Source organism: Canis aureus, chromosome X, assembly GCF_053574225.1.
Source record: "Canis aureus isolate CA01 chromosome X, VMU_Caureus_v.1.0, whole genome shotgun sequence".
NCBI classification, from domain to species: Eukaryota; Metazoa; Chordata; class Mammalia; order Carnivora; family Canidae; genus Canis; species Canis aureus.
Genome location: NC_135649.1, coordinates 55,831,901 through 55,857,082, shown reverse-complemented (window position 1 = coordinate 55,857,082; position 25,182 = coordinate 55,831,901).

Here is a 25,182-nt window from a genome sequence, read left to right as displayed (position 1 = left end):
GAGCCTGCTGTGCTGATTCTCAGGTTTGTGCACCTTGGTGAGCTGCCCAGCCCCCTGCCAGGTGCATGGCTCAGTGGGAGCTGTTTACCCTGTGAGGCCTCTGCTCAGTTCCAGGTACAAGGTGACACCAGGAGGAACACAACAGTGGTGGCGGTCAGCTCTCCAGCTCTGGAGTCAGCTGCCACTGTAACTACCACAGCTCCTAGTCAGCAGGGTCCTGAATGCTCTGGGGTCCGGGGCTCCAATCTGCACAGCTCGGGGCCACCTGGTGGCAGGAGCGTCCTTGCTGTCCTGGGCCTTCCCGGCCTCTGCCTGTCCCAGGGCGAAGGCCAGATCTTGGGTTGTGTCCCCCCGGCGCCCTTGGCTGTGGGGCCTGCACCCGCTGGAATGGAGCTCCTGGAGCCGAGCAGCCCCATCCACAGGGAGCCGCCACTGCCACTTGAGCTGCTCCAGGGGCCCTGGGGGGAGTGTGCTCCAGCCCTTTAGGGAGCTCAGCCTGCGGTGTGTGGCACACTCTCCCTCACGGCACTGTTCCTCTGTTAGCGCCCCTGGGAGCCTTAGGGCATCCTTGTGGCTCCTGGGATCCTGCCCGAGCTCCCTGCGAGCACCTTTCCATTTGGAAGATTGGTAAAGTTTCTGCTTCTCTGGGACTGGGCTTTCCTGTCCTGGGGGCAGTCGCCGCCTGGCCTTAGCCTGGCCCCTCCCCCTTGGATGCTTTTTTATTTATTTATTTGTTTCCATCTTCCTACCTTGATAGAAAGGCGAAATCTTCTCAGTGTATCATTCAAGCTGTTCTCTCTTTAAATCTCAGGCTGAGGGATCCTTGGGTGGTGCAGCGGTTTGGCACCTGCTTTTGGCCCAGAGCACAATCCTGGAGACCTGGGATCGAATCCCACGTCGGGCTCCTGGTGCATTGAGCCTGCTTCTCCCTCTGCCTGTGTCTCTGCCTCTCTCTCTCTGTGTGTGACTATCATAAATAAGTAAAAATTTAAAAAATAAATAAATAAATCTTAGGCTGAATTCATAGGTTTTCAGGATGATTTGAAAGTTATCTAGGTAAGTTGGTGGGGACAGGTGACTTGGGAATCCTACTCTTCCTCCATCTTGCCCCACCTCTCCCCTGTCTTGTTCCTGGCCATGGCAGAAAAATTATTTATGTGTGGCTTTTGTTATATTGATGTAGCTTCCCTCTAGCCATACTTGTTAAGATTTTTTTTTTTTTATCATGAGTGGATGTTGTACTCTGTCATATTCTTTTTCTGCATCAGTTGAAATGACCATATTGTTCTTACCTTTTCTTTTATTAATGTGGTAATTGATTTGCAAATATTGAACTACCTTGCAAACCAGAAATAAATCCAATTGGGTCATAGTGAATGATGTTTTTAATGTATCATTAAATCAACTGTGTCAGTATTTTGTTTGACTCTGTATTCATCAGGGACATTGACCTGTAGTTCCTTTTTTTTTTTTTCTTCTGTAGTGTCTTTATCTGATTTTGGTATCAAGATAATGCTCTTCTGAAAGAATGAATTTGGAATTTTCCTTCCTTGTGTATTTTGCAATAATTTAAAACAATAGGTATCAACTTTTCTTTAAATATTTAGTAGAACTTGTCTCTGAAGCCATCTGCCTCTGGACTTTTGTTTGTTGGTTTTTTGTTTTGTTTTGTTTTGTTTTGTTTTAGTTAATCATTTAATTTCCTTTCTGGTTATTGGTCTATTCAGATTTTCTATTACTTCCTGTTACAGTTTTGGTATTTTATATGTTCCTAGGAATTTATCTTCTTTCAGGTTGTCCAATTTGTTGGCATATAGTCTTTCATAATATTCTACTATAATTGTATTTTTATGGTGTTGGTTTTGATTTTTCCCGGCATTTTGTGGTTTCATTTATTTGTGTCCTTTTTCTTTTCTTTTTTATAAGTCTTGATAGAGGTTCATCAATTTTTTATTAATTTTTTCAAGAAATCAGTTCCTAGTTTTATGGATCTATTCTAATGTTTTTTATTTGTTTTATTTCTATATAATTTATTTATGCTCTAATGTTTATTATATGCTTTCTTCTGCTAGTTTTCAGTTTCATTTGTTGTTATTTTTCTAGCTCCTTTAGGTGTATGGTTAGGTTGTTTATTTGAGAATTTTCTTGCTTCTTAATGTAGGCATGTGTTGCTATATATTTCCCTCTTAAAACCAATTTGCTGCATCTCAAGGGTTATACACTAGTGTGTTTTCATCTTTTTGTTACTGTGTATGTTTTTATTTCTTTTGAATTTCCCCGTTGGCTCATTCATTATTTAGTTGCATGTCATTTAGCCTTCATGCATTTCTCATCTTTCCAAAGTCTTTCTAACAGTTGACTTCAAGTTTCATAGTGTTGTGGTCACAAAATATGCATGGTATGATCTCCAACTTTCTGTAGCTGTTGATGCTTGATTTGTGACTTAGTACATGATCTATTTTAGAGAACATGCTATGTGTACTGAAAACAATGTGTAATCTGCTACTTTGTGGTAGAACGTTCTGAATATATCTTCTAAGTCCATTTGATCCATTGTGTCATTCAAAGACATCGTTTCTTTTTTGGTTATCTACTTATATGATCTGACCGTTGATGTAAATGGGTTGTTAAAGTCCCTGACTATTAATGTATTATTATCAATGAGTTACTTTGTGTTTGTTATTAATTGTGTTATATATTTGGCCCATGTTTGGGGCATAAATATTTACAATTGTTCTATCTTTCTGTTGTATTGTCCCCTTCATTATGATATATTGACTTTCTTCATGTCTTGTTACAGACTTTGGTTCAAAATGTAGTGTCTAATATAAGTATTGCTACTCCAACTTTCTTTTGTCATCCTTTTGCATGATACCTAGACCTCCATCCTCTTAATTTCAATCTGCATGTGTCTTTAAATCTGAAATGAGTCTCTTGTAGGCAGCACATTGATGGGTCTTCTTTTATTATCTATTCTTACACCCTCTGTCTTTCATGGAGTATTTAGTCCATTTATATTCAGAGTGATTATTTAATGCTTTGTAATTTTTTTAGTTATTGGAGATAGAGGGAGGGAGAGAGAGAGAGAAGAGAGAATGAGTGCGAGGAAGGAGCAGAAAGAGAGGGAGAAGCAGAATCCCTGCTGAATAGGGAGCCTGATGTAGGGCTAAATCCCAGGACATTGAGATCATGACCTGAGCCAGAGGCAGATGCTTAACCAACTGAGCCACCAAGGCACCCCCAGACTGATTATTGATAGTTATGTATTTAGTTTCATTTGATTACTTGTTTTGTCATTGTTTCTGAGATTTTCTCTCTTCCTTTCTTGCCTTTGACACTTTTGGTTGGTCCTTTGCACTCAGAGTCCCCTTTCATATTTCTTGTAGGGCTGGTTTTGTGGTAAAAAATTCCTTTAGTTTTTGTCTGGGAAACTCCTTATTTCTTCCATTCTGAATGACAGCCTTGCTAGATTTCATAATCTTGACTGGAGATTCCCATTAATCACATGAAATATATCATAACACTAACTTCTGGCTAGCCACCTTTCTGTTGAGAGGTTATAGCTAGCCTTATGGGTCTTCTCTTGTAAGTTAGGAATTTATTTTGTCTTGCTCCTTTAAGATTTTTTTCTTTATAAGTATATTTTGCAAATTTAATTATAGTATGTCATGATGTTAGCCTGCTTTTGTTAATTTTTAATGGGCATTCTTTGTGCCACTGGGATATTGTTTCCTTCCCCAGTTTAAAGATGCATTCAGCTATTATTTCCTCAAAGAAAACTTCTCCTCCCTTTTCTTTCTTCATTTTCTTGGACTCCTATAATACAGATATGACATGTGATGGAGTCGGTGATTTTCCTGAGTCTATTTTCATGTTCGATAATTCTTTCCCTCTTTTGTTCAGTTTCATTATTTTACATTATTTTATCTTCTATATCATTATGTATTTCTCTGCTTCTTCCATTCTTGAGTTCATTGCATCAAGCCTCTTTAGAATCTCAGTTATTGGGATCCCTGGGTGGCGCAGCGGTTTGGCGCCTGCCTTTGGCCCAGGGCACGATCCTGGAGACCCAGGATCGAATCCCACGTCAGGCTCCCGGTGCATGGAGCCTGCTTCTCCCTCTGCCTGTGTCTCTGCCTCTCTCTCTCTCTCACTGTGTGCCTATCATAAAAAAAAAAAGAATCTCAGTTATTGCATTTTTCATTTCTGATGAATTATTTTAAACATTTTTTATCTTTGTGATAAGGGTCTCCTTGAAGTCTTCCATTCTTTTCCCAAGCACAGTGGTTATCTTTATACTTGTTGCTTTAAATTTCCCATCAGGCATGTTACTTATATCTGCTTTGCCTAGAACTCTGGCCATGAACTTACCTTGTTCTTTCATTTGAGATGGATTTGTCCATTTTCACATGTTGTCTAAGTATCTGTCTTCTCTGTGTTATAAAAGCCCATTATATTTCCTGCTCCTGAGAAGAATGGCTTTATAAAGAGCAGATCATTTATGTAGTGTTCAGAGCCTGACACTTCAGAGAAAGCTTCTGGTTTGTGCTTTGTGTACACTGCCATTGTGTTTTGGCTGCTGTATCCTTCAGGTCAGTATTCTGCATAGACTTTACTTGCATACAATGGGCAAGGGCCTTCACTGGTCTTCTGGGGGAGGGTTTCCCCATGCTGGGACTGAGGAAGGACAGCACAGAGGTATAGGATTTAGTGTAAGCAAGTTAAACAACCAGTGTAGGGATTGAGCTGTTTATGCAGGTGGATATTTGTTTATACTGAGGGGCAGGGAGGCAAAAGGCACAAACCATTTGTCCTTTGTCCCAGGAGAGGTATATCTGTGAATGTTACCTCTCAGGGGTGTCTTCCAAGAAGAGTAAGTAATCTCCCCTCTGTGTACCCGAGATACTTCAGATTGCTGTTTCCATGCTCTCTGTCCTTGAGTTGTTTGTTTGCCTTGTCTCCAGGAGTACAGCAGCACCCTCAGAGCTCTATCACAGCTAAACTTGTTGATTTTACAACTCTAGGCTTTAAGCCCCACGATTGCAAGAGCTCATGAAAATCAGCCCCTTTGATTTTTCCAGCCAATGCTTTTGGAGAAACGTTCTTCTTATCTATTCCACTATGTGCTCCTCTCTCTCTTACCTTTCTCTGCAACCATGGATCTCTCCCCTCCACAACACCCACAATCTGTTTCTCTACCAAATCACATCTCCACATTTTTACTTTCTTTCATGTAGATTATTCTCTCCCTCTAGTTGTGGAATTTTTCTGTTAATCTTCAGATGGATTTCTAGTATATTTATAATGATTTGAGGGACACTTGGGTGGTTCCTTCAGTTAAGTATGTGGCTCATGATTTCAGCTCAGGTTGTGATCTCAGGGTTGTGGGATTGAGCCTTGTGCGGGGCTCTGTGCTCAATGAGAATCTATTTGCCCATCTTGCCCTGCTCCTCACCTGACTTTCTCTATCTGAAATAAAAGAATAGAATATTTTTAATTAAAAATTTAAAATGTAATGATTTGATCAGTTATCTAATTTTGTTGGAAAGATATGTCAAACCTAAGTTCTTCATACTATGCTGCCATCTTCAAGAATGCATTTATAAAATCACCTTCCAAAACCAAATTTCCAGAATTAGTAGCTAAGTTTTTTTCCCATATTACATTATGAATTTTGTTTCCAAGATATCAAACATATTTTAATCTTCTCACTGTGCCCTCCTTCCTTTTTAAAAATTACCTTATTTATTATAAAACTGATCCATTTATTAGAATATTTGGGATAACAAAAGTATAAATCTGAATATTAGCCTACTATCTTATTTCACCATTTGATTATTTTCAGTATGATTGACCTATGATTTAGACACCACACCAAGATTTACTACCATACACAAATGGGCTTGTCTAACCAAGTAGTTGCACCCAAAAATATTTTTAAAAGTATAAAATATTATCCACTGTATCTTACGAACCCAGAAAGAATTATAAGAAAAAAACTTTATTTAAACTCAGATGGACACAGTTTTGAATCATGCCTCAAAATAATACTAATTGAGGAAATAATAGCTGAAAATGTCCCTAATCTGGGTAAGAAAAAAGATATCCAGGGCTAGAAGGCACAGAGATCCCAAAAAAACAAAAGGAGATCCACAACAAAACATAGTTATTAAAATGCCAAAAAGTAATGATAAGTGGGACTTTTGAAAGCAGCAAGAGAAAGAAGATAGTTGCATGCAAAGGAAACCCCTTATGAATATCAGCTGTTTTTTGAGCAGAAACTTTGCAGGCTAAAAGGGATTGTCATGATATATTCCAAGTACTGAATGAAAAAAAGATTTGCATCATGAATACACTATCCAACAAGGATATAATTCAAAATGGAAGGAGAGATAAAGAGTTTACCAGAGAAACAAAAGTTAAAGGAATTCATGACCACTAAATCACCCCTACAAAAAATGTTAAAGGGAACTCTGAGTGGAAATAAAGGATCATAACTAGGATAAAAAAATGTAGAAAACAAAAGGAATAAAAAGTCTTTAAAATTGATCAAGGGTTTTAGAAAGAAAGAAAAAAAAAGGGATGGTACATATACCTAAAATGTGTGTCGGGGGAAAGGAGTAAAAATGGATCAAACTTAAGTAACCATGAACTTTTTTTAAGATTTTACTTATTTGTTCATGAGAGACACAGAGAGAGACAGAAACACAGGCAGAGGGAGGAGAAGCAGGCTACATGCAGAAGCCTGATGCAGGACTCAATCCTGAAACTCCGGGATCACGTCCTGAACCGAAGGTAGATGCTCAACCACTGAGCGACCCCAGGAATCCTGATAATGAACTTAATATAGACCACTAAATGCATAAGAAGTTATATAGAAACCTAATTAGAATAACAATTAAAAAGCCAATAATTATATATATACAAAAAATAAAGAAAAATTAACCCAAGTATGTCACCAAAGAAAACCAACAAGCCATGAGAGAAGAGAATGAAAGAAGAGGGGAACAGAGAACTACAAAAACAACCATAATAAAGTAACAAAATGGTGATAAGCACATACCTATCAATAATTACTTTTAAAGCAATTGGTCTACATTCTCCAATCAAAAGACATAAGGTGACAGAATGGATAAAAAAGCAGTACTCATCTCTGTGCTGCTTACAAGAGACTCAATTCAGACTTAAAGGCAGATGCAGATTGAAAGTGAATGGATGGAAAAGCAATTATCTTGAAAAAGAAAGTGAAAATAAAGTCAGGGTAGTAATACCTATATTGGACAAAAGACATTTTAAAACAAAATCTGTAAAAAGAGACAAAGGACACTATATAATCATAAGCAGAACAATCTAACAAGACAATACAACAAACAAATACAACACTTGTAAATGTTTATGTACCCCAAATGGGGGCATCCAAATTCATAAATCAACTAATAACAAACATAAAGGAAGTAATCAGTAGTAATACAATAATAGTAAGGAAATTTAATACCTCACTTACAAGAATGGATAGGTCATACAAAGAAAAAATCAAAAAGGAAACAGTGGTACTGAATCATAAGTTGAACCTGATGGATCTAACAGATATATAAAGAATATTCCATTCTAAAATAGCATAAAACACATTCTTTTCAAGTGCACATGGAACATTTTCAGAATATATCACATATTAGACCATAAAACCAGTCTCAACAAATCCAAAAATACTGAAGTCATACACACATCTCTTCTGACCACAATACTATGCCATGTAACTAGAAATCAGCCACAAAAATCTTGTATAAAAAATTCCATATACATGTGGAGGTTAAATGACATGCTACCAAGCACAGAATGGGTCAACCAAAAAATCAAAGAAGAACTTTAAAAAATCCATGGAGACAAATGAAAATGAAAACACAACCAAAAATCTTTGGAATGTAGCAAAAGCTGTTTTAAGAGGGATGTTTAAAATGATACAGGCCTATCTCAAGAAGCAAGAAAAATCTGAAATAAACAACATAGCCTTCAATTCAAGGAGATAGGAAAAGAACAAAAAACCCAAAACCAGTAAAAAAAGGAAACAACAAGGATTAGACCAGAAATAGGTGAAATAGAAACTAAGAAAAAAAGGTAAAACAGATCAATGAAACCAGGAATTGTTCCTTTAAAAAAATATTTTCTTTATTAATTCATGAGAGACACACACACACACAGAGAAGAGAGAGAGAGAGAGAGAGAGAAGCAGAGACACAGGCAGAGGGAGAAGTGGGCTCCATGCAGGGAGCCCAACGCGGGACTCGATCCTGGGTCTCCAGGATCAGGCCCTGGGCTGAAGGTGGCACTAAACCGTTGAGCCACTTGGGCTGCCCGTAATTGTTCCTTTTAAAAGATCAAATGAATGATAAAATTTTATACAGACGCATAAAAAAAGGAAAGAAATCAAATAAGCAAAATCAGAATTAAAGAGGAGAATAATCAATAACACGGAAGTACAAAGGATGATAAGAGAATATTGTGGAAGATTATGTGCCAATAAACTGGACAACCTAGAAAAATTGGGTGAATTCTTAGAAACATATAACCTCACAAAACTGAATCAGGAAGAATTAGAAAATTTGAATAACCTAATTATTAGCAATGAAACTGAATCAACCAAAAAAAACTCCCAGGAAACAAAAGTCCAAAACCAGATGGCTTCCTAGGTGAATTCTACCAATTAAAGAAAAGTTAATATTGGGGTGCCTAGGTGGCTCAGTTGGTTGAGCCAACCAAGAGGGTCCAACTCTTGATTTTGGCTCAGGTGTTGGTCTCAGGCTCAAGGGATTGGCCCGTGCATCACGCTCCACACTTAGTGGGAAGTCTGCTTCTCTCTCTCTCTCTCTCTTTCTGCCCTTCCCCTGCTTGTGCCTTCTCTCTTTCATTTAAATAAAGAAATCTTTTTTTTTAATAAGGAAGAGTGACTACGTATTCTTATCAAACTACTTCCAAAAATAGAAGAGAAGGAAAAGCTTCCAAATTCATTCTATGAGGACAGCCAACAAAACCAAATGAAGACACTACAAAAAAAATTACAGGGATGCCTGGGTGGCTCAGTGGTTGAGTGCCTCCCTTCAGCCCAGGGCGTGGTCCTGGAGTCTCAGAATCTAGTCCCACATTGGGCTCCCTGAATGGAGCCTGCCTCTGTCTCTGCCTGTATCTCTGCCTCTCTCTCTCTCTCTCTCTCTCTCTCTCTCTGTTTGTGTCTCTCATTAATAATTTTTTTAAAAAGATAATTACAGGCCAATATTTCTGATGAACATAGATAGAAATGTTTTAAAAAATATTAGATAACTAAATCCAACAAAACATTTAAAAGATACAAAACTAAAAGACAACCTACAGAATGGGAGAAGATATTTGCAAATGACATACCAGATAAAGGGCTAGTATCCAAGATCTATAAATAACTTGTTAAACTCAGCAGAAAAGAAACAAACAATCCAGTCATGAAATGGGCCAAAAACATGAACAGAAATTTCACTGAAGAAGACATACACATGGCCAACAAACACATGAGACAATGATCCACATCCCTTGCCATCAGGGAAACCCAAATCAAAGCCACAATGAGATACCACCTCACACCAGTGAGAATGGTGAAAATTGACAAGACAGGAAACAACAAATGTTGGAGAGGATGTGGAGAAAGGGGAACCGTCTTGCACTGTTGGTGGGAATGTGAACTGGTATAGCCAATCTGGAAAATCGTGTGGAGGTTCCTCAAGGAGTTAAAAATAGATCTGCCTTATGACCCAGCAATAGCACTGCTGGGGATTTACTTCAAAGATACAGAAGCAGTGAAAGACCGAGACACCTGCACCCCAATGTTTATAGCAGCAATGTCCACAATAGCCAAACTGTGGAAGGAGCCTCGGTGTCCATCGAAAGATAAATGGATACAGAAGATGTGGTATATGTTTACAGCGGAATATTATTCAGCCATTAGAAATGACGAGTACCCACCATTTGCTTCAACATGGATGGAACTGAAAGGTATTATGCTGAGTGAAGTAAGTCAATCGGAGAGGGACAGACATTATGCGGTTTCATTCATATGGGGAATATAAAAAATAATGAAAGGGCTGAAAGGGGAAAGGATAGAAAATGAGTGGGAAATATCAGTGAATGTTACAGAACATGAGAGACACCTAACTCTGGGAAACGAACAAGGGGTGGTGGAAGGGGAGGTGGGCAATGAGACGGGGGGACTGGGTGACAGGCACTGAGGGGGCACTTGATAGGATGAGGACTGAGTGTTATACTATATGTTAGCAAATTGAACTCCAATTAAAATAAATAAATAAATAAAACCTTTTTTTAAGTGTACATTCCAGTGACTCAACAATTCCATACATCACCCAGTGTTCATCCCAACCCAATGCATTCCCTAATTCCCATCATCTATTTCACCCATCCTCCTCATTTCCTCTATAGTAACCATCAGTTTGTTTTCTATAGTTAAGAGTCTGTTTTTGGTTTGTATCTCCCTCTTTTTTCCTTTGCTTATGTGTGTTGTTGCTTAAATTCCACATGAGTGAAATCATATGTTATTTGTCTTTCTGTAACCAATTTATTTTGCTTAGCGTTGTACTCTCTAGTTCCATCATAATCCATTGCAAGTGACAATATTGTAATCTTTTTTATGGATAAATATATCCATATATTTATATCCATCAATCGATGGACACTTTGGCTGCTTCCATATTTCAAATACTATTATAAATAATGCTGCTCTAAATATAGGGGTGAATGTATCCTTTTGAATTAATGTTTTTGTATTCTTTGGTTAAATACCCAGTAGTACAATTGATGGATTGTAGGGTAGTTCTATTTTTAAATTTTGAGGAACCTCCATACTGTTTTCCATGGTGAATGCACCAGTTTACATTCCCACCAACAATGCATGAGAGTTCCTTCTTCTCCACATTCTTGAAAACACTTGATTCATTTTTTTATTTTAGTCAATCTGAGATATAAGTTGGTATTCATTATAGTTTTGGTTTGCATTTACCTGATGATGAGTGGTGTTGAGCATCTTTTAATGTGTCTGTTAGCCATCTGGATGTCTTCTTTGGATAAATGTCTATTCATGTTTTCTACCCATTTTTAATCACATTATTTATTTTTTGAATGTTGAGTTATAGAAGTTATTTATGTATTTTGTATAGTAACACTTTTTTGGGGGGAGATATTATTTGTAAAAGTCTCTCATTTGGTATGTTGCCTTTTAGTTTTGTTAATCATTTCTTTCTGGCAGTTAGACCTAAGGGGTTTAGTTTCCTAGTGAGTCCTTGCCCTTCCTACCATTTTTTATGTGGCTTCTCTACACTTAGTTGTGGAGTTTGTTGAATCAGTCTTTTGTTCCTTTTCTAGGTTGTTCACTCTGGTGTGAGTGTTATCTAGTTGTATCTGGAGGAAGGAAGTGAGTCTAGGGTCCTACCACTCTGCCATCTTCCCTGGAGGCCCTACCATTAATTTTCAATTGATAAATGGATGAGACTGAGGCACACAGATTTTTTTGTTTAGTTTGATTGATTGACAAATGCAAAGCCTGATATTTGAATATTTTTCAATTCTCCAGGTAAATTTAGCCATGATAAAAATGATTTTTTGATTAACGATCTAATCTTCTCACAAACAGGGAAGAGAAAAAAACAAATATTAATAAACATCAAGTACGTGCTAGACACTTATGTAAATGATATAACATAGGCTTGAAAACAAATTTATTGTGTGATATTTATTTCCTGTTTTTTTTATATACAGGGAATGGGAGGGGCACAGTGATTAAGTAGCATGACTATAATGGTACAAATGACTCCACAATCACTTTTCTTCATTACACATCTCATTGTCTCTCATGACCTAGATCACCATAGGCAGGACCACTATGACTTTTAAATGCTTCTTAATAAAGTTAAGCCTAGGTGTAATTTTCATTTGTTTTTATTAGATTTCTTAGAGAAAAAATAATCGGACACTACATCAGTCATATATTTTTGTGGTCCATGTATATTTTCCAGAAATTATTTACTTCTATCAAATTAGTCTTTTCTTTCTCTTGAATGTTTATATTTCCTTAAAGATATTAAGGTGTTTAATATATAGGATAATTAAACATGTTGAAACATTTAATATGTTGACAATCAAAAGGGACTCAAATTTTGTCATGTTTATCTTTATTATGATAAATTTCTACATATGAGGTTTCTTTTTTTAAAAGATTTTATTAGAGAGGGAGAGATAATTCCAAGCAGACTTCTCACTGAGCATGGAGCCTGATGAGAGGCTCAATCTCATGATCCTTATAGTGTAACCTAAGCCAAAATAAAAATTCGGATGCTTAACCAACTGTGATATTCAGGTGCTCATCCATATAAGGTTTCTAATGGGATTTTATATTTTCCGTTTTCCCAATGGCCCTAAATTTATCTAAATTAAACCTATCATATTTTAAATGTGTACTTCAGTGTGTAAAATAATATAATTTTGATAGGGTTGATACAATAATTTCAACACTATAAAACAATTTGACCAAAATATCCAGAATCCACATTATGTTCATTTGGCCATTATACCATCTTATTAAAAGAAAAATAGAGAAAGGATATGCATTACATAGCATTCCAAGATGCAGAAGCTTATTCAATATCAAAAAGGAATATAATACTAAATTTCTTAATCCTATACTTTGTGATCTAATTAAAACAATTAAAATTAAAATCTGTAAAAGTTCTTTATTTCATATTTTTGTGCAGGAGAAAGAGCACATGGAGGAGATAGCTCTTTAACAGAAGACCAAGTTCATATCAAAATAAAATTTGGAGATAAAATAAATTTTCCATAATTAGTCTGAAAATTTTTGAGCGCCAGAGCAAAATCCAGGTGCACTAGGACTAGGATGTTTTCATCTAATGTAGGCATCTTTCCCATATCCACTACTCACACAATGACAATAGACTTGAACCATGAACTATAACTGCTGCTACCAGCCATTACTGCCACAGGTTTCCACACTCATATCTTGGCTTGTTCCTTTAAAGCTTTGTTCTCCTATTCTATACTTGTCTGGGATAACAGAGTTCCTGCCCTGGTCCCGAACAGAAGTACTGTTCTCCTACTATCTCACTCTTTTGTAGGCCCTAATAGACTTTTTGTAGTCTTATTCTAAAACTATACCTCACATAAAGCATGCAATAGAATAAGCTATAGAACATTCATACCATTGGTAATCATAGCTACCGATTTTTTAAAATTCAGTATGCCAACATACAGTATAACATCCAGTGCTCATCACATCAAGTGCCTACCTTATTGCCCAACACTCAGTTACCCCACATCCCCTACAGCAACCCTCAGTTTGTTTCCCAGAGTTAAGAGCCTCCCATGGTTTGTCTTCCTCTCTGACTTTTCCCCATTCAGTTCCTCCTCCCTTCCCTTATGGTCCCTTGCACTATTTCTTGTATTCCACATATGAATGAAACCATATGACAATTGTATTTCTTCAATTGACTTATTGCACTCAGCATAATACCCTCAAGTTCCATACACGTTGATGTAAATGGTATATATTTGTCCTTTCTGATGGCTGAGCAATATACCATTTTATAGATATATATAAAATCACATCTTCCTTATCCATTTATCTGTCAAAAGACATCTTGGCTTCTTCCACAGTTTGGCTATTGTTCACTTTGTTGTTATGAGCACTGGGGTGCAGGTACCCCCTTTGTTTCACTACATCTGTATCTTTGAGGTAAATACCCAGTATTGTTGACAGCTAGGTCATAAGGTAGCTTTATTTTTAACATCTTGAAGAATATCCAGTGTTTTCCAGAGTGGCTGTACCAGCTTGCATTTCCACCAACAGTGTAAGAGGGTTCCCCTTTCTCCACATCCTTGCCAACATATGTCATTTCCTGTCTTGTTAAATGTAACCACTCTGACAGTGTGAAGTGATATCTTGTTGTGGTTTTGATTTGTCTTTTCCTGAAGACAAATGATGTAGAGCATTTTTTCATGTATCTGATGGCCATTGGTCCATCTTCTTTGGAGAAATGTCTGCCCATGTCTTCTCTCCATTTCTTGACTGGATTTTGTGTGTGTGTGTTTTGGGTGTTGAGTTTGATAAGTTTTTTTTATAGATCTTTGATACTAGTCCCTTATCTGATATGTCACTTGAAAATATCTTCGCCCATTCTGCAAGTTGACTTTTAGTTTTGTTGACTGTTTCTTTTGCAGTGCAGAAGCTTTTTATCTTGATGAAGTTCCAATAGTTCATTTTTGCTTTTGTTTCCCTTGCATTTGAAGATGTGTCTAGCAAGAAATTGCTGCAGCATAGCTACCATTTTTAAATGTTTATTTTGTGTAAGGCTCTATTAAGTGCCTCATAAAAATACTGCATTCAATCCTGACAACAATTCCATGAGATATTATTTCCTTATTTTACAGATGAAAATCTAAGACTTGAAAATTTTAAGTAAATTCTCTAATATTAAATACCTAGTAGTGGTAGAACCTATATTTCAATCTGTGTCTTTTTACTGCAAGCTTCAGCTTTTAGTTATTTCACTACACTGCCTCCTTTCTAAGTTATTCATTATAGAATAGGACACCCCATATTTATAACATGCTCACTGTTAAGTAAATCAAGTTTTCCAGAGCACTGGTTTTCAAAATATTTCCTTGAACTTAGTAAAAATTCTGGCATTAGTTGAGAAAAAAACAAGTTATTAACCAAAACATTATTAGAAGCTATATTGCATTTACTTGACAGAATCTTTTACATTGAATGCCAGGAATACCAATTTAAAGGAAAAGTATACAAATCAAAATTGCTCCTTTGGGGTGCCTGGCTGACTCAGTTGGTAGACCATGTAACCCTTGATCTTGGAATTGTAAGTTTCAACACGATGTTGTGTGTAGAGCATAATTTAAATATCAAATCTTTGAAGAAAAAAATAGCTCTTTTGGTATAGCAGTGCAATTTCAGCTGCCTTTCCTTTTAAAGATTTCAGCTGACCTATATATATCTATATCTATGTATATACATATAGATATAAAATATATGTACACTTGTACATATAGAGCACTCATTTTATTTATTTATTCATGAGAGACACAGAGAAAAGGCAGAGACATAGACAGAGGGAGAAGCAGACTCCCCGCAGGGAGCCTGATGTGGGACTTGATCCTGGAACTCTGGGATCATGCCCTGAGCCGAAGGCAGATGCTCAACAGCTGAGTTACCCAGGCATCCCATCTATTTTTAGTTCTTAAGGAGCTTCTGTACTGTTGTCCAGAGTGGCCATACCAGTCTGCATTCCCATCAATAGTGTAAGAGGGCTCCCCTTTCTTTACATCTTTACCAACATCTGTTGTTTCCTGAGTTAGTATTATCTATTATGACTGGTATGAGGTGGCATCTCATTGTGGCTTTGTATTTCAGTGACGTTGTGTGATGTTAAACATATTTTAAAAAATATTTTATTGCTTTTGGCCACTCTGCACTGAGCAAAATGACTAGAAGGAAAACCTCACCTCAAAAGAAAGAATCAGAAACAGTCCTCTCTCCCACAGAGTTACAAAATCTGGATTACAATTCAATGTCAGAAAGCCAATTCAGAAGCACTATTATACAGCTACTGGTGGCTCTAGAAAAAAGTATAAAGGACTCAAGAGACTTCATGACTGCAGAATTTAGAGCTAATCAGGCAGAAATTAAAAACCAATTGAATGAGATGCAATCCAAACTAGAAGTCCTAACGACGAGGGTTAACGAGGTGGAAGAACGAGTGAGTGACCTAGAAGACAAGTTGACAGCAAAGAGGGAAACTGAGGAAAAAAGAGACAAACAATTAAAAGACCATGAAGATAGATTAAGGGAAATAAACGACAGCCTGAGGAAGAAAAACCTACGTTTAATTGGGGTTCCCGAGGGCGCCGAAAGGGACAGAGGGCCAGAATATGTATTTGAACAAATTCTAGCTGAAAACTTCCCTAATCTGGGAAGGGAAACAGGCATTCAGATCCAGGAAATAGAGAGATCCCCCCCTAAAATCAATAAAAACCGTTCAACACCTCGACATTTAATTGTGAAGCTTGCAAATTCCAAAGATAAGGAGAAGATCCTTAAAGCAGCAAGAGACAAGAAATCCCTGACTTTTATGGGGAGGAGTATTAGGGTAACAGCAGACCTCTCCACAGAGACCTGGCAGGCCAGAAAGGGCTGGCAGGATATATTCAGGGTCCTAAATGAAAAGAACATGCAACCAAGAATACTTTATCCAGCAAGGCTCTCATTCAAAATGGAAGGAGAGATAAAGAGCTTCCAAGACAGGCAGCAACTAAAAGAATATGTGACCTCCAAACCAGCTCTGCAAGAAATTTTAAGGGGGCCTCTTAAAATTCCCCTTTAAGAAGAAGTTCAGTGGAACAGTCCACAAAAACAAAGACTGAATAGATATCATGATGACACTAAACTCATATCTCTCAATAGTAACTCTGAATGTGAACGGGCTTAATGACCCCATCAAAAGGCGCAGGGTTTCAGACTGGATAAAAAAGCAGGACCCATCTATTTGCTGTCTACAAGAGACTCATTTTAGACAGAAGGACACCTACAGCCTGAAAATAAAAGGTTGGAGAACCATTTACCATTCGAATGGTCCTCAAAAGAAAGCAGGGGTAGCCATCCTTATATCAGATAAACTAAAATTTACCCCAAAGACTGTAGTGAGAGATGAAGAGGGACACTATATCATACTTAAAGGATCTATTCAACAAGAGGACTTAACAATCTTCAATATATATGCTCCAAATGTGGGAGCTGCCAAATATATAAATCGATTATTAACCAAAGTGAAGAAATACTTAGATAATAATACACTTATACTTGGTGACTTCAATCTAGCTCTTTCTATACTCGATAGGTCTTCTAAGCAAAACATCTCCAAAGAAACGAGAGCTTTAAATGATACACTGGACCAGATGGATTTCACAGATATCTACAGAACTTTACATCCAAACTCAACTGAATACACATTCTTCTCAAGCGCACATGGAACTTTCTCCAGAATAGACCACATATTGGGTCACAAATCGGGTCTGAACCGATACCAAAAGATTGGGATTGTCCCCTGCATATTCTCGGACCATAATGCCTTGAAATTAGAACTAAATCACAACAAGAAGTTTGGAAGGACCTCAAACACATGGAGGTTAAGGACCATCCTGCTAAAAGATAAAAGGGTCAACCAGGAAATTAAGGAAGAATTAAAAAGATTCATGGAAACTAATGAGAATGAAGATACAACCGTTCAAAATCTTTGGGATGCAGCAAAAGCAGTCCTAAGGGGGAAATACATCGCAATACAAGCATCCATTCAAAAACTGGAAAGAACTCAAATACAAAAGCTAACCTTACACATAAAGGAGCTAGAGAAAAAACAGCAAATAGATCCTACACCCAAGAGAAGAAGGGAGCTAATAAAGATTCGAGCAGAACTCAACGAAATCGAGACCAGAAGAACTGTGGAACAGATCAACAGAACCAGGAGTTGGTTCTTTGAAAGAATTAATAAGATAGATAAACCATTAGCCAGCCTTATTAAAAAGAAGAGAGAGAAGACTCAAATTAATAAAATCATGAATGAGAAAGGAGAGATCACTACCAACACCAAGGAAATACAAACGATTTTAAAAACCTATTATGAACAGCTATACGCCAATAAATTAGGCAATCTAGAAGAAATGGACGCATTCCTGGAAAGCCACAAACTACCAAAACTGGAACAGGAAGAAATAGAAAACCTGAACAGGCCAATAACCAGGGAGGAAATTGAAGCAGTCATCAAAAACCTCCCAAGACACAAGAGTCCAGGGCCAGATGGCTTCCCAGGAGAATTTTATCAAACGTTTAAAGAAGAAATCATACCTATTCTCCTAAAGCTGTTTGGAAAGATAGAAAGAGATGGAGTACTTCCAAATTCGTTCTATGAAGCCAGCATCACCTTAATTCCAAAGCCAGACAAAGACCCCGCCAAAAAGGAGAATTACAGACCAATATCCCTGATGAACATGGATGCAAAAATTCTCAACAAGATACTGGCCAATAGGATCCAACAGTACATTAAGAAAATTATTCACCATGACCAAGTAGGATTTATCCCTGGGACACAAGGCTGGTTCAACACCCGTAAAACAATCAATGTGATTCATCATATCAGCAAGAGAAAAACCAAGAACCATATGATCCTCTCATTGGATGCAGAGAAAGCATTTGACAAAATACAGCATCCATTCCTGATCAAAACTCTTCAGAGTGTAGGGATAGAGGGAACATTCCTTGACATCTTAAAAGCCATCTATGAAAAGCCCACAGCAAATATCATTCTCAATGGGGAAGCACTGGGAGCCTTTCCCCTAAGATCAGGAACAAGACAGGGATGTCCACTCTCACCACTGCTATTCAACATAGTACTGGAAGTCCTAGCCTCAGCAATCAGACAACAAAAAGACATTAAAGGCATTCAAATTGGCAAAGAAGAAGTCAAACTCTCCCTCTTCGCCGATGACATGATACTCTACATAGAAAACCCAAAAGTCTCCACCCCAAGATTGCTAGAACTCATACAGCAATTCGGTAGCGTGGCAGGATACAAAATCAATGCCCAGAAGTCAGTGGCATTTCTATACACTAACAATGAGACTGAAGAAAGAGAAATTAAGGAGTCAATCCCATTTACAATTGCACCCAAAAGCATAAGATACCTAGGAATAAACCTCACCAAAGATGTAAAGGATCTATACCCTCAAAACTATAGAACACTTCTGAAAGAAATTGAGGAAGACACAAAGAGATGGAAAAATATTCCATGCTCATGGATTGGCAGAATCAATATTGTGAAAATGTCAATGTTACCCAGGGCAATATACACGTTTAATGCAATCCCTATCAAAATACCATGGACTTTCTTCAGAGAGTTAGAACAAATTATTTTAAGATTTGTGTGGAATCAGAAAAGACCCCGAATAGCCAGGGGAATTTTAAAAAAGAAAACCATATCTGGGGGCATCACAATGCCAGATTTCAGGTTGTACTACAAAGCTGTGGTCATCAAGACAGTGTGGTACTGGCACAAAAACAGACACATAGATCAGTGGAACAGAATAGAGAATCCAGAAGTGGACCCTGAACTTTATGGGCAACTAATATTCGATAAAGGAGGAAAGACTATCCATTGGAAGAAAGACAGTCTCTTCAATAAATGGTGCTGGGAAAATTGGACATCCACATGCAGAAGAATGAAACTAGACCACTCTCTTTCACCATACACAAAGATAAACTCAAAATGGATGAAAGATCTAAATGTGAGACAAGATTCCATCAAAATCCTAGAGAAGAGCACAGGCAACACCCTTTTTGAACTCGGCCATAGTAACTTCTTGCAAGATACATCCACGAAGGCAAAAGAAACAAAAGCAAAAATGAACTATTGGGACTTCATCAAGATAAGAAGCTTTTGCACAGCAAAGGATACAGTCAACAAAACTCAAAGACAACCTACAGAATGGGAGAAGATATTTGCAAATGACATATCAGATAAAGGGCTAGTTTCCAAGATCTATAAAGAACTTATTAAACTCAACACCAAAGAAACAAACAATCCAATCATGAAATGGGCAAAAGACATGAACAGAAATCTCACAGAAGAAGACATAGACATGGCCAACATGCACATGAGAAAATGCTCTGCATCACTTGCCACCAGGGAAATACAAATCAAAACCACAATGAGATACCACCTCACACCAGTGAGAATGGGAAAAATTAACAAGGCAGGAAACAACAAATGTTGGAGAGGATGTGGAGAAAAGGGAACCCTCTTACACTGTTGGTGGGAATGTGAACTGGTGCAGCCACTCTGGAAAACTGTGTGGAGGTTCCTCAAACAGTTAAAAATATACCTGCCCTACGACCCAGCAATTGCACTGTTGGGGATTTACCCCAAAGATACAAATGCAATGAAACGCCGGGACACCTGCACCCCGATGTTTCTAGCAGCAATGGCCACGATAGCCAAACTGTGGAAGGAGCCTCGGTGTCCAACGAAAGATGAATGGATAAAGAAGATGTGGTTTATGTATACAATGGAATATTACTCAGCTATTAGAAATGACAAATACCCACCATTTGCTTCAACGTGGATGGAACTGGAGGGTATTATGCTGAGTGAAGTAAGTCAATTGGAGAAGGACAAACATTATATGTTCTCATTCATTTGGGGAATATAAATAATAGTGAAAGGGAAAATAAGGGAAGGGAGAAGAAATGTGTGGGAAATATCAGAAAGGGAGACAGAACATAAAGAATGCTAACTCTGGGAAACGAACTAGGGGTGGTAGAAGGGGAGGAGGGCGGGGGGTGGGAGTGAATGGGTGACGGGCACTGGGTGTTATTCTGTATGTTAGTAAATTGAACACCAATAAAAAAAAAATAAATAAAAAAATAAAAAATATTTTATTAATTTATTCATGAGAGACACACAGAGAGAACGAGACAGTGGCAGAGACATAGGCAGAGGGAGACGCAGGCTCCATGCAGGGAGCCCAATGTGGGACTCGATCCCTGGACCCCAGGATCATGCCCTGGGCAGAAGTCATGCGCCAAACCTCTGAGCCACCCAGGAGGCCCAATGTTGAGCATTTTTTTTCATGTGTCTGTTGGCCATTTGTATGTCTTCTTTGGTGAAATGTCTGTTCATTTCTTCTGCCCATTGCTTGACTGGATTTTTTGTGTCTTGAGAGTTGAGTTTGATAAGTTCTTAATAGATTTTGGATGCTAGCCCTTTATCTGATAAAACATTTGCAAATAAGTTCTCCCATTCTGTTTCAGTTTTGTCAGCTGTTTCCTTTCCTTTGTTGTGCAAAAGTTTTTTATTTTGATGAAGTTTCAATAGTTTATTTTTTGCCTTTTTTCCCCTTGCCTTTGAAGATGTGTATAGAAAGAAGGTGCTATAGCTAAGATCAAAGAGACTGCTGTCTGTGTTCTCCTCTAGGATTCTGATGGATTCCTATTTCACATTTAGGTCTTTCATCCATTTTGATTTTATTTTTGTGTATGGTTTAAGAAAGTGATCCAGTTTCATTCTTCTGCATGTGCCTGTCCAGTTTTCCCAGCACCATTTATTGAAGAGACTATCTTTATCCATTGGGTATTCTGTCCTACTTTGTTGAAGTTTAGTTGACCATAGATTTGAGGTCCATTCTATTTGTTTTTTATTAACCTTTTAATCTTGAAAATAATATGAAAATATGAAGTATCAAAAAAAGAAAATATGAAGTGTCAATCCTTTAAATGACATCAATATTTCAATACTGGAATTAACATTAAAAATTCAATTATCTTTAACTATAAAAATTTTAAACACTGAAATCTTCATGATGGATATGCCCTATGACTTATACCTTTTATTCTACTACTTTTAAAGACTTTGTAAATTATTTGAAATTTGTGGTTTTCCACACAAGCATAATAATTGTTTCTCTAATTGTGTTCCATGTCTTGTGGGCAAGACCAAAACATATTACAAACAGATAGAAAACATTAATAGAAATACCAAAGAGGATCCCTAGCAGCATTGATCTTGAGGAACAAATCATTCAATAGTACTCTCCCTTAAAAGAAAAGAGAATGACACTTTTAAAACTACTTCCCCAACCCTAACAAAGCCAAGTATGAAACTGATGTGTACAGCATATGAATGAAACAAATTACGCAAATATTTCTTCAGATATGAGATTCCAATTTAGGGTGCACTATTATTTTTGAATGGTTGTTCCATTTATTTTTAAAATTCAAGACCATTAGAAGTTGTTTCTAAAAGGAGAAGAAAGCCATAGAGATTCAAATAATGGAAAGGGAGAAAACCTTTGCAATTTACAAAAATTTAAGAAAAAGAATATTTGAATTGATACAAAAAAAGAAAGAAAATCAGATTTGGAAGATATTGTGAGTGTAATATTCAAGATGTGTTCAACTTGTTGCATAGATCTCCTATAATTCATTGCCCTACACATTGTGAATTATGAGGGTGCAGGTCCTTCTACATTCTTCCTAAATGTCAGTCTATGAACATATCCATATGTATGTATGCTCTTTCCATTGTTTTGCTATTGTTTATAATGCTGTTATAAACATCAGGGTGCATGTACCCCTTCAAATCAGTATGTTTGTATCCTTTCAGAAAATACCTAGTAATGCACTTGCTAGATCCTAGTGTAGTTCTATTTCAAACTTTTTTTAGCAACATCCATATTGCTTTCCAGAGTGAGTTCACAGGTTTGCATTCCCACCAACAGAATAAGAAGGGTCTTCTTTCACCACAAGCTCCTAACATCTGTGGTTTCCATTATTGTCAATTTTAGTCATTCTGATAAGTATGAAGAGGCATTTCATTGTGGTTTTGATTTCTTTTTCCCTCATGATGAGTGATGTTGAGCATCTTTTCATGTGTCTATTCACCCTCCGAATGTGTTTCTTAGAAACATGTCTATCCATGTCTTCTGCCCATTTTTTCAACTGGATTATTTGTTTTGGGGTGTGGAGTTTATTAAGTTCTATGTAGATAATTCATATTAACCCTTTATCAGATATTGCATTTGCAAATATCTTTTTCCATTCCATAGGTTGCCTTTTAGTTCTGTTGATTGTTTCCATCTTTGTGCAGAAGGATTTTATCTTGATAAAGTCCCAATAGTTCATTTTTGCTTTTGCTTCCCTTGCCTCCAGAGATGTATCTAGGAAGAAGCTGCTACAGCAGATGTCAAAGAGGTTGATGCTTGTGTTCTCATCTAAGATTTTAATGCATTACTATCTCATATTAGGTCTTTCATCCATTTTGAGTTTATCTTTGTGTATGGTGTAAGAGAGTTGTCCAGTTTCATTCTTCTGTATGTTGCTGTCCAGTTTTGCCAACACCATTTGTTGAAGAGATGGTTCCCCCACACACCCTGGATATGCTTTCCTCCTTTGCCTTAGATTAGGATTAGGTGACCATACAGTTGTGGATCCATTTCTAGGTTCTCTACTTTGTTCCACTGGTCTATGCATCTTTTTTTGTGTGCCAATACTATACTGTTTTGCTTATAGCTTTGTAATTCACCCTGAAGTCCAGAAATGTGATCCCTCCAACTTTGCTTCTCTTTTGAAAATTGCTTTGGCTATTTGGGGTTTATCATGGTTCCATACAGATTTTAGGATTATTTGTTCCAGCTTTGTGAAAAATACAGGTAGTGTTTTTATAGGAATTACATTAAATGTGTAGATTGGTTTGGGTAGGTTAGAGATTTTAACAACATTTCTTCTTCCAGTCCATGAGCATAGAATGTCTTTTCATTTGTCTTAATTACTTTCATAAATTTTTTATAGTTTTCAAAGTACAGATCTTTCACCTCTTTGGTTAGGTTTATTCCTTGGAATCTTATTATTTTTGGTACATTTGTAAATGGGATTGTTTTCTTAATTTCTCTTTCTGCTGTCTCACTACTGTTGGAGAGAAATGCATCAGATTTCTCTGCATTTATGTTGTATTCTGTGATTTTACTGAATCTGTTTATCAGTTCTAGCAATTTTTATTGGAGTCCTTAGGATTTTCTTTTCATTTTTAAGGGTTTTCTGTATATAGTATCATGTCATTTGAAAATAGAGGGATATTTTCTTCTTCCTATGGATTCAAACTCTTTTTTATTTATTTTTGTTGTTTGATTGCTGTGTCTTGGATTTACAGTATTAAGTTGAATAAAAGTGACGGGGGAATATCCTTGTACTATTCTCTTTTTTAAAGATTTTTTTAAATTCATTCATGAAAGACACACAGAGAGAGGCAGAGACATAGGCAGAGGGAGAAGCAGGATCCCTGTAGGGAGCCTGATGTGGGACTCGATCCCAGGACTCCAGGATCATGACCCGAGCCGAAGGCAGATACTCAACCACTGAGCCACCCAGGTGCCCCATCCTTGAACTATTCTTGACCTTGGCATAAAAATTGTTTTTCTCCATTCAGGATAATGTTAGCTGTGGGATTTCTATAGATGGTCTTTATTATATTTATTTTGTTGAGGTACGTTCCCTCTAAACTTATTTTGTAAAGGGCTTTTATCATAACTGGTGCAGCTTCTATGAAAATCAGTGTGGAGTTTCTGCAAAAAGTTAAAAATAAGACTACCTTAAGATCCAGAAACTGCACTACTGGTAGTTTAGCCAAAGAATACAAAAGCACTAATTCAAAGGGATACATGCAACTCTGTGTTTATAACATTATTTACAGTAGCCAAAATATTGAATCAACCCGTTTCCATCAGGTGGAGAAAGACAAATAACATGTTTTCACACATGTGTGGAATTTCATATCAAAACAAATAAGCAAAAAAAAAGAGATAGTGTATCAAAGCAAGAAACATTATTTAATAATAGAGAATAATCTGACAGTTACAAGAAGGGAGAGGTGTGGGGGAATGTGTTCAGTAGGTGATGAAAATGAAGGAGTTCACTTGTGATGAGCACAGGGTGACATATGGAAATATTGAATTCCTATATTGTGCACATAAAACTAATGTATCATTTTACATCAGTTTCAATTGGGGGAAAATGGAGATTATAAAAATGGTTCCCAAGTGTTAGGGATGGGCAAAAAAATGAGTGTGGCTATGAGGGGAGTACAAAGAAATCTTGTGGTTATGGCACAAGTATGTTTCTGGTGATTGCTTCATGAAGCTGCATATGTGTAATTTTAAACATATAAACACACAAATGGATTCAGGTATACATTGTTAAATCTAAATAAGTTCTATGAATTGTACCAATTTATGTTTCCAGCTTTTGTATTAAATTATAATTATGTAAGTTATTAACATTAGGACAGATTGTGTGATGGATGCACAGGAATTCTGTGTACTTGTTTTGAACCTTCCAATTAATCTACAATTATTTAAAATAGAGAAAAAGATATTTAGTGATGTGGACTGATTTCTAATATATATTTTTAAGCAGAAAAACAAGGTGCTAAGGATATTTTAAATAGTGCTATCCTTGGTATAAAAACAATAGACGTATAAAAAAGAAAAACAAGTTTTCTTTCAGATTTGGAAAATCCATAC